Here is a 13,475-nt window from a genome sequence, read left to right on the forward strand (position 1 = left end):
CTGCCTCCGACTGCGCAACTCCCTGTCCTCCCTCCCCGGGAACACGGCCTCAGCCAGGCCAGGGGCGCCGCACGGCCTCAACGCCCAGCCCCGTGTGTGGACACCTTAGCGGCCCCGGGAGCTGGCCGCGGGCTCACACATCTATGGCCCGCCGGCACCCATGACCGGCCAGGGCACAGGCACCCAGCGCCCATTCACGTGCCCGGGACCCCTCTGTCCTGCATTGCACGCGCCGCCCAAATCTCTGAGGATATCCCACATCATAGCCCAGGACGCCCTGAGGCACTGCCGCCCCGGGCACCCAACTCTCCCCCTCACGGTGCTGTGCGCACACTGGCCCAGGACCTCTGGCCCTCCCGCACTTCTCTCGACCCCAGTCCACGGCCGACTCGGCACCGCTCAGGGCCACCTGGCGCCCCACCGCCTCCACGTCTCTGGGAAATGCCGCAGGGGATCCAGGCTTCCCGATGCCCCCCAGGGACTCTGCGAGGGACAGGCACTGGCAGCCCCGCCGACCCCGGGAAGACGCAGGCAAAGGCATCCACCCCGCCCAAACGGCCATCTCGGCAAGGCCCCCCGGCCGGCCTCCTCTCTCCCCACCAGAACCGGGGTCGGCAGTCCCGCCGAGGCCAAGGCCCCCGCTGCTCACCCGCAACCTACAGACAGCCTCTGCGCCCGACACCGCGGGCAGGACCCCGCAGAGGCCTCACGGAGGCAGCCGCAGGCCTGAGAGCCCAGCGGTGCTCACGCACACCGCAGGCAGCCCACCCCACACTGGGCCTGCCACTCCCAAGGCTTTCCCGCCGGGCACCGGGGCCCCGGGGCGCCGGGGCTGCCCTCGAGGAGGCCAGCCCCAAGGCTCCTCTCCCCATGGCCCTCCGGGGCCCTCGGAGGCCTGCCTGCCCCCACCTGCGCCCCACGGCTGCACGCACCCAAGGGAGCCAAGGCAACGGGACCCTCCCCCGACGTCCCCTGTGGGAGCCACGTGCCGGACCTCAGTTTGCGATGAGGAGACGGTAGTGAGTTCTCACTCATTTTGTTCAGATTTTCCAAGGAATGCGTTTGTGGGTGTCATCATCGATCCGAGCACGGGCACACCCGCGGGACGGCCACCGCCACAGCCCCCACCGCCGGGACGGCCAGCCAGCTCCCTCCCGGACGCGTCCCGGAGCCTCCCGAGCCCAACCGCGGGCAAGCAGGTCAGCTCCACCCCCGGGAGCAGAGGGTGCGGGTCCGGGCGCCACACACCGCCCCCCGGGGGCTACCTTGGCGCAGGCCACTGCCGCTTACCATCGCCTACCAGGTGGCCATCGATCCCGCCACCGGCCGCACGCCAACACGCCTCCCTCCGGCAGGAGGGACTGGCCTTCCCGGGGTCGCTCCCGACAAGCTCCGGCTTCCGCTCCCCGTGTTGGCCTCCGTTTCTCCCCCGCAGCAGCTGGGTGAGGGCGACAACGGACACGCGCAAGCACGCCTCAGCAAGGGGCCCAGCTGCCCAAGGCACAGGGGCCGGGCCCCCCACCGCCCAGGGCCTGTGGGCAGCCTGGCTGCCACCTGTCCCTGGCCTCCCCCCTCTCACTGGGTGCCAGCAGCCAAAGCGCCACACGGAGTGGCCAGCACTGCCCCTTCGCTGGGGCGCCACACCCTTCCCCCAGGAACCGCACCTCCCTCAGGCTCCCTAAGGCCCTGCCCACCCGCACCCCTCCCAGCTTAAGAGTCCACCCCAACCCCGAGTCAGATTCCACCCCAAGGCCCACCCTGGGGCTCTCCCCCCCTCACCCGATGGGAAAACACCATCGCTCCAGCCACCGACACTGCCTGCCCACGCAGGGAGAGACACACGCGGCCCAGAGTGCTCTGCAGGAGCCTCACCTCAGGACCGCTGACGTGCCCCTGGGGGCAAGGTCTCCGCCCCGAGAGCGGCTCCGCGGGCCCTGGACCCGGGGCGCCCATGGGCACACCTGCACTCCACCCCCGCTATCCCCAGCACGCTCTCAGGACCCCGGGCAAAACACAGACCCTTCTGCTGGACCCTCCGGGACCCCAAGGGCCCTGGAGCCTGGGCAAGACCCCGCAGGGCCGCACCTCGCCCTGACCGCCAATGGCGAGGGGCGACCCCAGCCGCCAGGCTGTGGGCTTGGGTCGCTCGCCCTTCACCCTCCAGGCCCGCCACACCAGGCCCCCTTGGGGCAGGGGGCCTGGGTCCCCCAGGCAGGTCTCCCCAGGGCACTCTGGGGACACCGGAGGCCTGCCTGCCCCAAACCGCGCCCCATGGCGGCTGCCTGTCCACCGGACACAACGTAACCCGCACAGACCGCCTGCCGCCGGGCGCCCGGAACCTGCCACCAGTTCGGAGCTCGGGCCCCACGCAAGGGACACGCCACAGCCCCGGCGCCAGCACCGGAAGGCCCGCCGGGCCCCATGGCACCCTTTCCTTTGCGTGGCACACCCATGCACACCCAGGCCTCCCTACCTCCAGCACCAGCGTCTCCACGGGAGACGCACCAGGCCCTGGGCCCAGCGGGACCCTCGCACCGAAACTCACGCCCCTTCCGCCGCCGCCTGCCCCCTTTCCTCCACAGCAGACTCCCTCCTTGCCACCAGCTCCCGCCCGGCACCAGCTCAGCTGGGCTCCAGTCCGCAGGCGTGGCTAGCTCTGCTGGGTATCAACCTCACACTGCCTCCCACTGCGCAACTCCCTGTCCTCCCTCCCCGGGAACACGGCCTCAGCCAGGCCAGGGGCGCCGCACGGCCTCAACGCCCAGCCCCGTGTGTGGACACCTTAGCGGCCCCGGGAGCTGGCCGCGGGCTCACACATCTATGGCCCGCCGGCCCCCATGACCGGCCAGGGCACAGGCACCCAGCGCCCATTCACGTGCCCGGGACCCCTCTGTCCTGCATTCCACGCGCCGCCCAAATCTCTGAGGATATCCCACATCATAGCCCAGGACGCCATGAGGCACTGCCGCCCCGGGCACCCAACTCTCCCCCTCACGGTGCTGTGCGCACACTGGCCCAGGACCTCTGGCCCTCCCGCACTTCTCTCGACCCCAGTCCACGGCCGACTCGGCACCGCCCAGGGCCACCTGGTGCCCCACCGCCTCCACGTCTCTGGGAACTGCCGCAGGGGCTCCAGGCTTCCCGATGCCCCCCAGGGACTCTGCGAGGGACAGGCACTGGCAGCCCCGCCGACCCCGGGAAGACGCAGGCAAAGGCATCCACCCCGCCCAAACGGCCATCTCGGCAAGGCCCCCCGGCCGGCCTCCTCTCTCCCCACCAGAACCTGGGTCGGCAGTCCCGCCGAGGCCAAGGCCCCCGCTGCTCACCCGCAACCTACAGACAGCCTCTGCGCCCGACACCGCGGGCAGGACCCCGCAGAGGCCTCACGGAGGCAGCCGCAGGCCTGAGAGCCCAGCGGTGCTCACGCACACCGCAGGCAGCCCACCCCACACTGGGCCTGCCACTCCCAAGGCTTTCCCGCCGGGCACCGGGGCCCCGGGGCGCCGGGGCTGCCCTCGAGGAGGCCAGCCCCAAGGCTCCTCTCCCCATGGCCCTTCGGGGCCACCGGAGGCCTGCCTGCCCCCACCTGCGCCCCACGGCTGCACGCACCCAAGGGAGCCAAGGCAACGGGACCCTCCCCCGACGTCCCCTGTGGGAGCCACGTGCCGGACCTCAGTTTGCGATGAGGAGACGGTAGTGAGTTCTCACTCATTTTGTTCAGATTTTCCAAGGAATGCGTTTGTGGGTGTCATCATCGATCCGAGCACGGGCACACCCGCGGGACGGCCACCGCCACAGCCCCCACCGCCGGGACGGCCAGCCAGCTCCCTCCCGGACGCGTCCCGGAGTCTCCCGAGCCCAACCGCGGGCAAGCAGGTCAGCTCCACCCCCGGGAGCAGAGAGTGCGGGTCCGGGCGCCACACACCGCCCCCCGGGGGCTACCTTGGCGCAGGCCACTGCCGCTTACCATCGCCTACCAGGTGGCCATCGATCCCGCCACCGGCCGCACGCCAACACGCCTCCCTCCGGCAGGAGGGACTGGCCTTCCCGGGGTCGCTCCCGACAGGCTCCGGCTTCCGCTCCCCGCGCTGGCCTCCGTCTCTCCGCCGCAGCAGCTGGGTGAGGGCGACAACGGACACGCGCAAGCACGCCTCAGCAAGGGGCCCAGCTGCCCAAGGCACAGGGGCCGGGCCCCCCACCGCCCAGGGCCTGTGGGCAGCCTGGCTGCCACCTGTCCCTGGCCTCCCCCCTCTCACTGGGTGCCAGCAGCCAAAGCGCCACACGGAGTGGCCAGCACTGCCCCTTCGCTGGGGCGCCACACCCTTCCCCCAGGAACCGCACCTCCCTCAGGCTCCCTCAGGCCCTGCCCACCCGCACCCCTCCCAGCTTAAGAGTCCACCCCAACCCCGAGTCCGATTCCACCCCAAGGCCCACCCTGGGGCTCTCCCCCTCACCCGATGGGAAAACACCCTCGCTCCGGCCACCGACACTGCCTGCCCACGCAGGGAGAGACACACGCGGCCCAGAGTGCTCTGCAGGAGCCTCAGCTCAGGACCGCTGACGTGCCCCTGGGGGCAAGGTCTCCGCCCCGAGAGAGGCTCCGCGGGCCCTGGACCCGGGGCGCCCATGGGCACACCTGCACTCCACCCCCGCTATCCCCAGCACGCTCTCAGGACCCCGGGCAAAACACAGACCCTTCTGCTGGACCCTCCGGGACCCCAAGGGCCCTGGAGCCTGGGCAAGACCCCGCAGGGCCGCACCTCGCCCTGACCGCCAATGGCGAGGGGCGACCCCAGCCGCCAGGCTGTGGGCTTGGGTCGCTCGCCCTTCAACCTCCAGGCCCGCCACACCAGGCCCCCTTGGGGCAGGGGGCCTGGGTCCCCCAGGCAGGTCTCCCCGGGGCACTCTGGGGACACTGGAGGCCTGCCTGCCCCAAACTGCGCCCCATGGCGGCTGCCTGTCCACCGGACACAACGTAACCCGCACAGACCGCCTGCCGCCGGGCGCCCGGAACCTGCCACCAGTTCGGAGCTCGGGCCCCACGCAAGGGACACGCCACAGCCCCGGCGCCAGCACCGGAAGGCCCGCCGGGCCCCATGGCACCCTTTCCTTTGCGTGGCACACCCATGCACACCCAGGCCTCCCTACCTCCAGCACCAGCGTCTCCACGGGAGACGCACCAGGCCCTGGGCCCAGCGGGACCCTCGCACCGAAACTCACGCCCCTTCCGCCGCCGCCTGCCCCCTTTCCTCCACAGCAGACTCCCTCCTTGCCACCAGCTCCCGCCCGGCACCAGCTCGGCTGGGCTCCAGTCCGCAGGCGTGGCTAGCTCTGCTGGGTATCAACCTCACACTGCCTCCCACTGCGCAACTCCCTGTCCTCCCTCCCCGGGAACACGGCCTCAGCCAGGCCAGGGGCGCCGCACGGCCTCAACGCCCAGCCCCGTGTGTGGACACCTTAGCGGCCCCGGGAGCTGGCCGCGGGCTCACACATCTATGGCCCGCCGGCACCCATGACCGGCCAGGGCACAGGCACCCAGCGCCCATTCACGTGCCCGGGACCCCTCTGTCCTGCATTCCACGCGCCGCCCAAATCTCTGAGGATATCCCACATCATAGCCCAGGACGCCCTGAGGCACTGCCGCCCCGGGCACCCAACTCTCCCCCTCACAGTGCTGTGCGCACACTGGCCCAGGACCTCTGGCCCTCCCGCACTTCTCTCGACCCCAGTCCACGGCCGACTCGGCACCGCCCAGGGCCACCTGGCGCCCCACCGCCTCCACGTCTCTGGGAAATGCCGCAGGGGATCCAGGCTTCCCGATGCCCCCCAGGGACTCTGCGAGGGACAGGCACTGGCAGCCCCGCCGACCCCGGGAAGACGCAGGCAAAGGCATCCACCCCGCCCAAACGGCCATCTCGGCAAGGCCCCCCGGCCGGCCTCCTCTCTCCCCACCAGAACCGGGGTCGGCAGTCCCGCCGAGGCCAAGGCCCCCGCTGCTCACCCGCAACCTACAGACAGCCTCTGCGCCCGACACCGCGGGCAGGACCCCGCAGAGGCCTCACGGAGGCAGCCGCAGGCCTGAGAGCCCAGCGGTGCTCACGCACACCGCAGGCAGCCCACCCCACACTGGGCCTGCCACTCCCAAGGCTTTCCCGCCGGGCACCGGGGCCCCGGGGTGCCGGGGCTGCCCTCGAGGAGGCCAGCCCCAAGGCTCCTCTCCCCATGGCCCTCCGGGGCCACCGGAGGCCTGCCTGCCCCCACCTGCGCCCCACGGCTGCACGCACCCAAGGGAGCCAAGGCAACGGGACCCTCCCCCGACGGCCCCTGTGGGAGCCACGTGCCGGACCTCAGTTTGCGATGAGGAGACGGTAGTGAGTTCTCACTCATTTTGTTCAGATTTTCCAAGGAATGCGTTTGTGGGTGTCATCATCGATCCGAGCACGGGCACACCCGCGGGACGGCCACCGCCACAGCCCCCACCGCCGGGACGGCCAGGCAGCTCCCTCCCGGACGCGTCCCGGAGCCTCCCGAGCCCAACCGCGGGCAAGCAGGTCAGCTCCACCCCCGGGAGCAGAGAGTGCGGGTCCGGGCGCCACACACCGCCCCCCGGGGGCTACCTTGGCGCAGGCCACTGCCGCTTACCATCGCCTACCAGGTGGCCATCGATCCCGCCACCGGCCGCACGCCAACACGCCTCCCTCCGGCAGGAGGGACTGGCCTTCCCGGGGTCGCTCCCGACAGGCTCCGGCTTCCGCTCCCCGCGCTGGCCTCCGTCTCTCCGCCGCAGCAGCTGGGTGAGGGCGACAACGGACACGCGCAAGCACGCCTCAGCAAGCGGCCCAGCTGCCCAAGGCACAGGGGCCGGGCCCCCCACCGCCCAGGGCCTGTGGGCAGCCTGGCTGCCACCTGTCCCTGGCCTCCCCCCTCTCACTGGGTGCCAGCAGCCAAAGCGCCACACGGAGTGGCCAGCACTGCCCCTTCGCTGGGGCGCCACACCCTTCCCCCAGGAACCGCACCTCCCTCAGGCTCCCTAAGGCCCTGCCCACCCGCACCCCTCCCAGCTTAAGAGTCCACCCCAACCCCGAGTCCGATTCCACCCCAAGGCCCACCCTGGGGCTCTCCCCCTCACCCGATGGGAAAACACCCTCGCTCCGGCCACCGACACTGCCTGCCCACGCAGGGAGAGACACACGCGGCCCAGAGTGCTCTGCAGGAGCCTCAGCTCAGGACCGCTGACGTGCCCCTGGGGGCAAGGTCTCCGCCCCGAGAGCGGCTCCGCGGGCCCTGGACCCGGGGCGCCCATGGGCACACCTGCACTCCACCCCCGCTATCCCCAGCACGCTCTCAGGACCCCGGGCAAAACACAGACCCTTCTGCTGGACCCTCCGGGACCCCAAGGGCCCTGGAGCCTGGGCAAGACCCCGCAGGGCCGCACCTCGCCCTGACCGCCAATGGCGAGGGGCGACCCCAGCCGCCAGGCTGTGGGCTTGGGTCGCTCGCCCTTCACCCTCCAGGCCCGCCACACCAGGCCCCCTTGGGGCAGGGGGCCTGGGTCCCCCAGGCAGGTCTCCCCGGGGCACTCTGGGGACACTGGAAGCCTGCCTGCCCCAAACTGCGCCCCATGGCGGCTGCCTGTCCAACGGACACAACGTAACCCGCACAGACCGCCTGCCGCCGGGCGCCCAGAACCTGCCACCAGTTCGGAGCTCGGGCCCCACGCAAGGGACACGCCACAGCCCCGGCGCCAGCACCGGAAGGCCCGCCGGGCCCCATGGCACCCTTTCCTTTGCATGGCACACCCATGCACACCCAAGCCTCCCTACCTCCAGCACCAGCGTCTCCACGGGAGACGCACCAGGCCCTGGGCCCAGCGGGACCCTCGCACCGAAACTCACGCCCCTTCCGCCGCCGCCTGCCCCCTTTCCTCCACAGCAGACTCCCTCCTTGCCACCAGCTCCCGCCCGGCACCAGCTCGGCTGGGCTCCAGTCCGCAGGCGTGGCTAGCTCTGCTGGGTATCAACCTCACACTGCCTCCCACTGCGCAACTCCCTGTCCTCCCTCCCCGGGAACACGGCCTCAGCCAGGCCAGGGGCGCCGCACGGCCTCAACGCCCAGCCCCGTGTGTGGACACCTTAGCGGCCCCGGGAGCTGGCCGCGGGCTCACACATCTATGGCCCGCCGGCACCCATGACCGGCCAGGGCACAGGCACCCAGCGCCCATTCACGTGCCCGGAACCCCTCTGTCCTGCATTCCACGCGCCGCCCAAATCTCTGAGGATATCCCACATCATAGCCCAGGACGCCCTGAGGCACTGCCGCCCCGGGCACCCAACTCTCCCCCTCATGGTGCTGTGCGCACACTGGCCCAGGACCTCTGGCCCTCCCGCACTTCTCTCGACCCCAGTCCGCGGCCGACTCGGCACCGCCCAGGGCCACCTGGTGCCCCACCGCCTCCACGTCTCTGGGAACTGCCGCAGGGGCTCCAGGCTTCCCGATGCCCCCCAGGGACTCTGCGAGGGACAGGCACTGGCAGCCCCGCCGACCCCGGGAAGACGCAGGCAAAGGCATCCACCCCGCCCAAACGGCCATCTCGGCAAGGCCCCCCGGCCGGCCTCCTCTCTCCCCACCAGAACCTGGGTCGGCAGTCCCGACGAGGCCAAGGCCCCCGCTGCTCACCCGCAACCTACAGACAGCCTCTCCGCCCGACACCGCGGGCAGGAACCCGCAGAGGCCTCACGGAGGCAGCCGCAGGCCTGAGAGCCCAGCGGTGCTCACGCACACCGCAGGCAGCCCACCCCACACTGGGCCTGCCACTCCCAAGGCTTTCCCGTGGGCACCGGGGCCCCGGGGCCACCGGAGGCCTGCCTGCCCCCACCTGCGCCCCAGGGCTGCACGCACCCAAGGGAGCCAAGGCAACGGGACCCTCCCCCGACGGCCCCTGTGGGAGCCACGTGCCGGACCTCAGTTTGCGATGAGGAGACGGTAGTGAGTTCTCACTCATTTTGTTCAGATTTTCCAAGGAATGCGTTTGTGGGTGTCATCATCGATCCGAGCACGGGCACACCCGCGGGACGGCCACCGCCACAGCCCCCACCGCCGGGACGGCCAGCCAGCTCCCTCCTGGACGCGTCCCGGAGCCTCCCGAGCCCAACCGCGGGCAAGCAGGTCAGCTCCACCCCCGGGAGCAGAGGGTGCGGGTCCGGGCGCCACACACCGCCCCCCGGGGGCTACCTTGGCGCAGGCCACTGCCGCTTACCATCGCCTACCAGGTGGCCATCGATCCCGCCACCGGCCGCACGCCAACACGCCTCCCTCCGGCAGGAGGGACTGGCCTTCCCGGGGTCGCTCCCGACAGGCTCCGGCTTCCGCTCCCTGCGCTGGCCTCCGTTTCTCCGCCGCAGCAGCTGGGTGAGGGCGACAACGGACACGCGCAAGCACGCCTCAGCAAGGGGCCCAGCTGCCCAAGGCACAGGGGCCGGGCCCCCCACCGCCCAGGGCCTGTGGGCAGCCTGGCTGCCACCTGTCCCTGGCCTCCCTCCTCTCACTGGGTGCCAGCAGCCAAAGCGCCACACGGAGTGGCCAGCACTGCCCCTTCGCTGGGGCGCCACACCCTTCCCCCAGGAACCGCACCTCCCTCAGGCTCCCTAAGGCTCTGCCCACCCGCACCCCTCCCAGCTTAAGAGTCCACCCCAACCCCGAGTCCGATTCCACCCCAAGGCCCACCCTGGGGCTCTCCCCCTCACCCGATGGGAAAACACCCTCGCTCCGGCCACCGACACTGCCTGCCCACGCAGGGAGAGACACACGCGGCCCAGAGTGCTCTGCAGGAGCCTCACCTCAGGACCGCTGACGTGCCCCTGGGGGCAAGGTCTCCGCCCCGAGAGCAGCTCCGCGGGCCCTGGATCCGGGGCGCCCATGGGCACACCTGCACTCCACCCCCGCTATCCCCAGCACGCTCTCAGGACCCCGGGCAAAACACAGACCCTTCTGCTGGACCCTCCGGGACCCCAAGGGCCCTGGAGCCTGGGCAAGACCCCGCAGGGCCGCACCTCGCCCTGACCGCCAATGGCGAGGGGCGACCCCAGCCCCCAGGCTGTGGGCTCGGGTCGCTCGCCCTTCACCCTCCAGGCCCGCCACACCAGGCCCCCTTGGGGCAGGGGTCCTGGGTCCCCCAGGCAGGTCTCCCCGGGGCACTCTGGGGACACCGGAGGCCTGCCTGCCACAAACCGCGCCCCATGGCGGCTGCCTGTCCACCGGACACAACGTAACCCGCACAGACCGCCTGCCGCCGGGCGCCCGGAACCTGCCACCAGTTGGGCGCTCGGGCCCCACGCAAGGCACACGCCACAGCCCGGCGCCAGCACCGGAAGGTCCGCCGGGCCCCATGGCACCCTTTCCTTTGCATGGCACACCCATGCACACCCAAGCCTCCCTACCTCCAGCACCAGCGTCTCCACGGGAGACGCACCAGGCCCTGGGCCCAGCGGGACCCTCGCACCGAAACTCACGCCCCTTCCGCCGCCGCCTGCCCCCTTTCCTCCACAGCAGACTCCCTCCTTGCCACCAGCTCCCGCCCGGCACCAGCTCGGCTGGGCTCCAGTCCGCAGGCGTGGCTAGCTCTGCTGGGTATCAACCTCACACTGCCTCCCACTGCGCAACTCCCTGTCCTCCCTCCCCGGGAACACGGCCTCAGCCAGGCCAGGGGCGCCGCACGGCCTCAACGCCCAGCCCCGTGTGTGGACACCTTAGCGGCCCCGGGAGCTGGCCGCGGGCTCACACATCTATGGCCCGCCGGCACCCATGACCGGCCAGGGCACAGGCACCCAGCGCCCATTCACGTGCCCGGGACCCCTCTGTCCTGCATTGCACGCGCCGCCCAAATCTCTGAGGATATCCCACATCATAGCCCAGGACGCCCTGAGGCACTGCCGCCCCGGGCACCCAACTCTCCCCCTCACGGTGCTGTGCGCACACTGGCCCAGGACCTCTGGCCCTCCCGCACTTCTCTCGACCCCAGTCCACGGCCGACTCGGCACCGCCCAGGGCCACCTGGCGCCCCACCGCCTCCACGTCTCTGGGAAATGCCGCAGGGGCTCCAGGCTTCCCGATGCCCCCCAGGGACTCTGCGAGGGACAGGCACTGGCAGCCCCGCCGACCCCGGGAAGATGCAGGCAAAGGCATCCACCCCGCCCAAACGGCCATCTCGGCAAGGCCCCCCGGCCGGCCTCCTCTCTCCCCACCAGAACCGGGGTCGGCAGTCCCGCCGAGGCCAAGGCCCCCGCTGCTCACCCGCAACCTACAGACAGCCTCTGCGCCCGACACCGCGGGCAGGACCCCACAGAGGCCTCACGGAGGCAGCCGCAGGCCTGAGAGCCAAGCGGTGCTCACGCACACCGCAGGCAGCCCACCCCACACTGGGCCTGCCACTCCCAAGGCTTTCCCGCCGGGCACCGGGGCCCCGGGGTGCCGGGGCTGCCCTCGAGGAGGCCAGCCCCAAGGCTCCTCTCCCCATGGCCCTCCGCGGCCACCGGAGGCCTGCCTGCCCCCACCTGCGCCCCACGGCTGCACGCACCCAAGGGAGCCAAGGCAACGGGACCCTCCCCCGACGGCCCCTGTGGGAGCCACGTGCCGGACCTCAGTTTGCGATGAGGAGACGGTAGTGAGTTCTCACTCATTTTGTTCAGATTTTCCAAGGAATGCGTTTGTGGGTGTCATCATCGATCCGAGCACGGGCACACCCGCGGGACGGCCACCGCCACAGCCCCCACCGCCGGGACGGCCAGCCAGCTCCCTCCCGGACGCGTCCCGGAGCCTCCCGAGCCCAACCGCGGGCAAGCAGGTCAGCTCCACCCCCGGGAGCAGAGGGTGCGGGTCCGGGCGCCACACACCGCCCCCCGGGGGCTACCTTGGCGCAGGCCACTGCCGCTTACCATCGCCTACCAGGTGGCCATCGATCCCGCCACCGGCCGCACGCCAACACGCCTCCCTCCGGCAGGAGGGACTGGCCTTCCCGGGGTCGCTCCCGACAGGCTCCGGCTTCCGCTCCCCGCGCTGGCCTCCGTCTCTCCGCCGCAGCAGCTGGGTGAGGGCGACAACGGACACGCGCAAGCACGCCTCAGCAAGGGGCCAGGCTGCCCAAGGCACAGGGGCCGGGCCCCCCACCGCCCAGGGCCTGTGGGCAGCCTGGCTGCCACCTGTCCCTGGCCTCCCCCCTCTCACTGGGTGCCAGCAGCCAAAGCGCCACACGGAGTGGCCAGCACTGCCCCTTCGCTGGGGCGCCACACCCTTCCCCCAGGAACCGCACCTCCCTCAGGCTCCCTAAGGCCCTGCCCACCCGCACCCCTCCCAGCTTAAGAGTCCACCCCAACCCCGAGTCCGATTCCACCCCAAGGCCCACCCTGGGGCTCTCCCCCTCACCCGATGGGAAAACACCCTCGCTCCGGCCACCGACACTGCCTGCCCACGCAGGGAGAGACACACGCGGCCCAGAGTGCTCTGCAGGAGCCTCAGCTTAGGACCGCTGACGTGCCCCTGGGGGCAAGGTCTCCGCCCCGAGAGCAGCTCCGCGGGCCCTGGTCCCGGGGCGCCCATGGGCACACCTGCACTCCACCCCCGCTATCCCCAGCACGCTCTCAGGACCCCGGGCAAAACACAGACCCTTCTGCTGGACCCTCCGGGACCCCAAGGGCCCTGGAGCCTGGGCAAGACCCCGCAGGGCCGCACCTCGCCCTGACCGCCAATGGCGAGGGGCGACCCCAGCCGCCAGGCTGTGGGCTTGGGTCGCTCGCCCTTCAACCTCCAGGCCCGCCACACCAGGCCCCCTTGGGGCAGGGGGCCTGGGTCCCCCAGGCAGGTCTCCCCGGGGCACTCTGGGGACACTGGAGGCCTGCCTGCCCCAAACTGCGCCCCATGGCGGCTGCCTGTCCACCGGACACAACGTAACCCGCACAGACCGCCTGCCGCCGGGCGCCCGGAACCTGCCACCAGTTCGGAGCTCGGGCCCCACGCAAGGGACACGCCACAGCCCCGGCGCCAGCACCGGAAGGCCCGCCGGGCCCCATGGCACCCTTTCCTTTGCGTGGCACACCCATGCACACCCAGGCCTCCCTACCTCCAGCACCAGCGTCTCCACGGGAGACGCACCAGGCCCTGGGCCCAGCGGGACCCTCGCACCGAAACTCACGCCCCTTCCGCCGCCGCCTGCCCCCTTTCCTCCACAGCAGACTCCCTCCTTGCCACCAGCTCCCGCCCGGCACCAGCTCGGCTGGGCTCCAGTCCGCAGGCGTGGCTAGCTCTGCTGGGTATCAACCTCACACTGCCTCCCACTGCGCAACTCCCTGTCCTCCCTCCCCGGGAACACGGCCTCAGCCAGGCCAGGGGCGCCGCACGGCCTCAACGCCCAGCCCCGTGTGTGGACACCTTAGCGGCCCCGGGAGCTGGCCGCGGGCTCACACATCTATGGCCCGCCGGCACCC

General features: G+C 71.8%; 5 non-coding genes across 5 annotated transcripts; all 5 read right to left on the minus strand.

Moving 5' to 3' along the window:
• Positions 1-990: 990 nt before the first annotated feature.
• On the minus strand, positions 991-1,084 carry LOC146406672 (small nucleolar RNA SNORD116). The gene has a single exon (XR_014833964.1). It is a non-coding gene; the product is annotated as a small nucleolar RNA SNORD116 (small nucleolar RNA).
• Positions 1,085-3,667: 2,583 nt separating this feature from the next.
• On the minus strand, positions 3,668-3,761 carry LOC146406673 (small nucleolar RNA SNORD116). Its single transcript, XR_014833965.1, has one exon. It is a non-coding gene; the product is annotated as a small nucleolar RNA SNORD116 (small nucleolar RNA).
• Positions 3,762-6,342: 2,581 nt separating this feature from the next.
• Positions 6,343-6,436, minus strand: LOC146406674 (small nucleolar RNA SNORD116). The gene has a single exon (XR_014833967.1). It is a non-coding gene; the product is annotated as a small nucleolar RNA SNORD116 (small nucleolar RNA).
• Positions 6,437-8,956: 2,520 nt separating this feature from the next.
• LOC146406675 (small nucleolar RNA SNORD116) lies at positions 8,957-9,050 on the minus strand. Its single transcript, XR_014833970.1, has one exon. It is a non-coding gene; the product is annotated as a small nucleolar RNA SNORD116 (small nucleolar RNA).
• A 2,580-nt stretch (positions 9,051-11,630) lies between these two features.
• Positions 11,631-11,724, minus strand: LOC146406676 (small nucleolar RNA SNORD116). Its single transcript, XR_014833973.1, has one exon. It is a non-coding gene; the product is annotated as a small nucleolar RNA SNORD116 (small nucleolar RNA).
• Positions 11,725-13,475: the final 1,751 nt, after the last annotated feature.

This window comes from Sus scrofa, chromosome 1 (genome assembly GCF_054392235.1).
Source record: "Sus scrofa isolate SSC_HxYL_T2T_F1_AM1 chromosome 1, Sscrofa_HxYL_maternal_Yorkshire_Landrace_v2.0, whole genome shotgun sequence".
NCBI lineage: Eukaryota > Metazoa > Chordata > Mammalia > Artiodactyla > Suidae > Sus > Sus scrofa.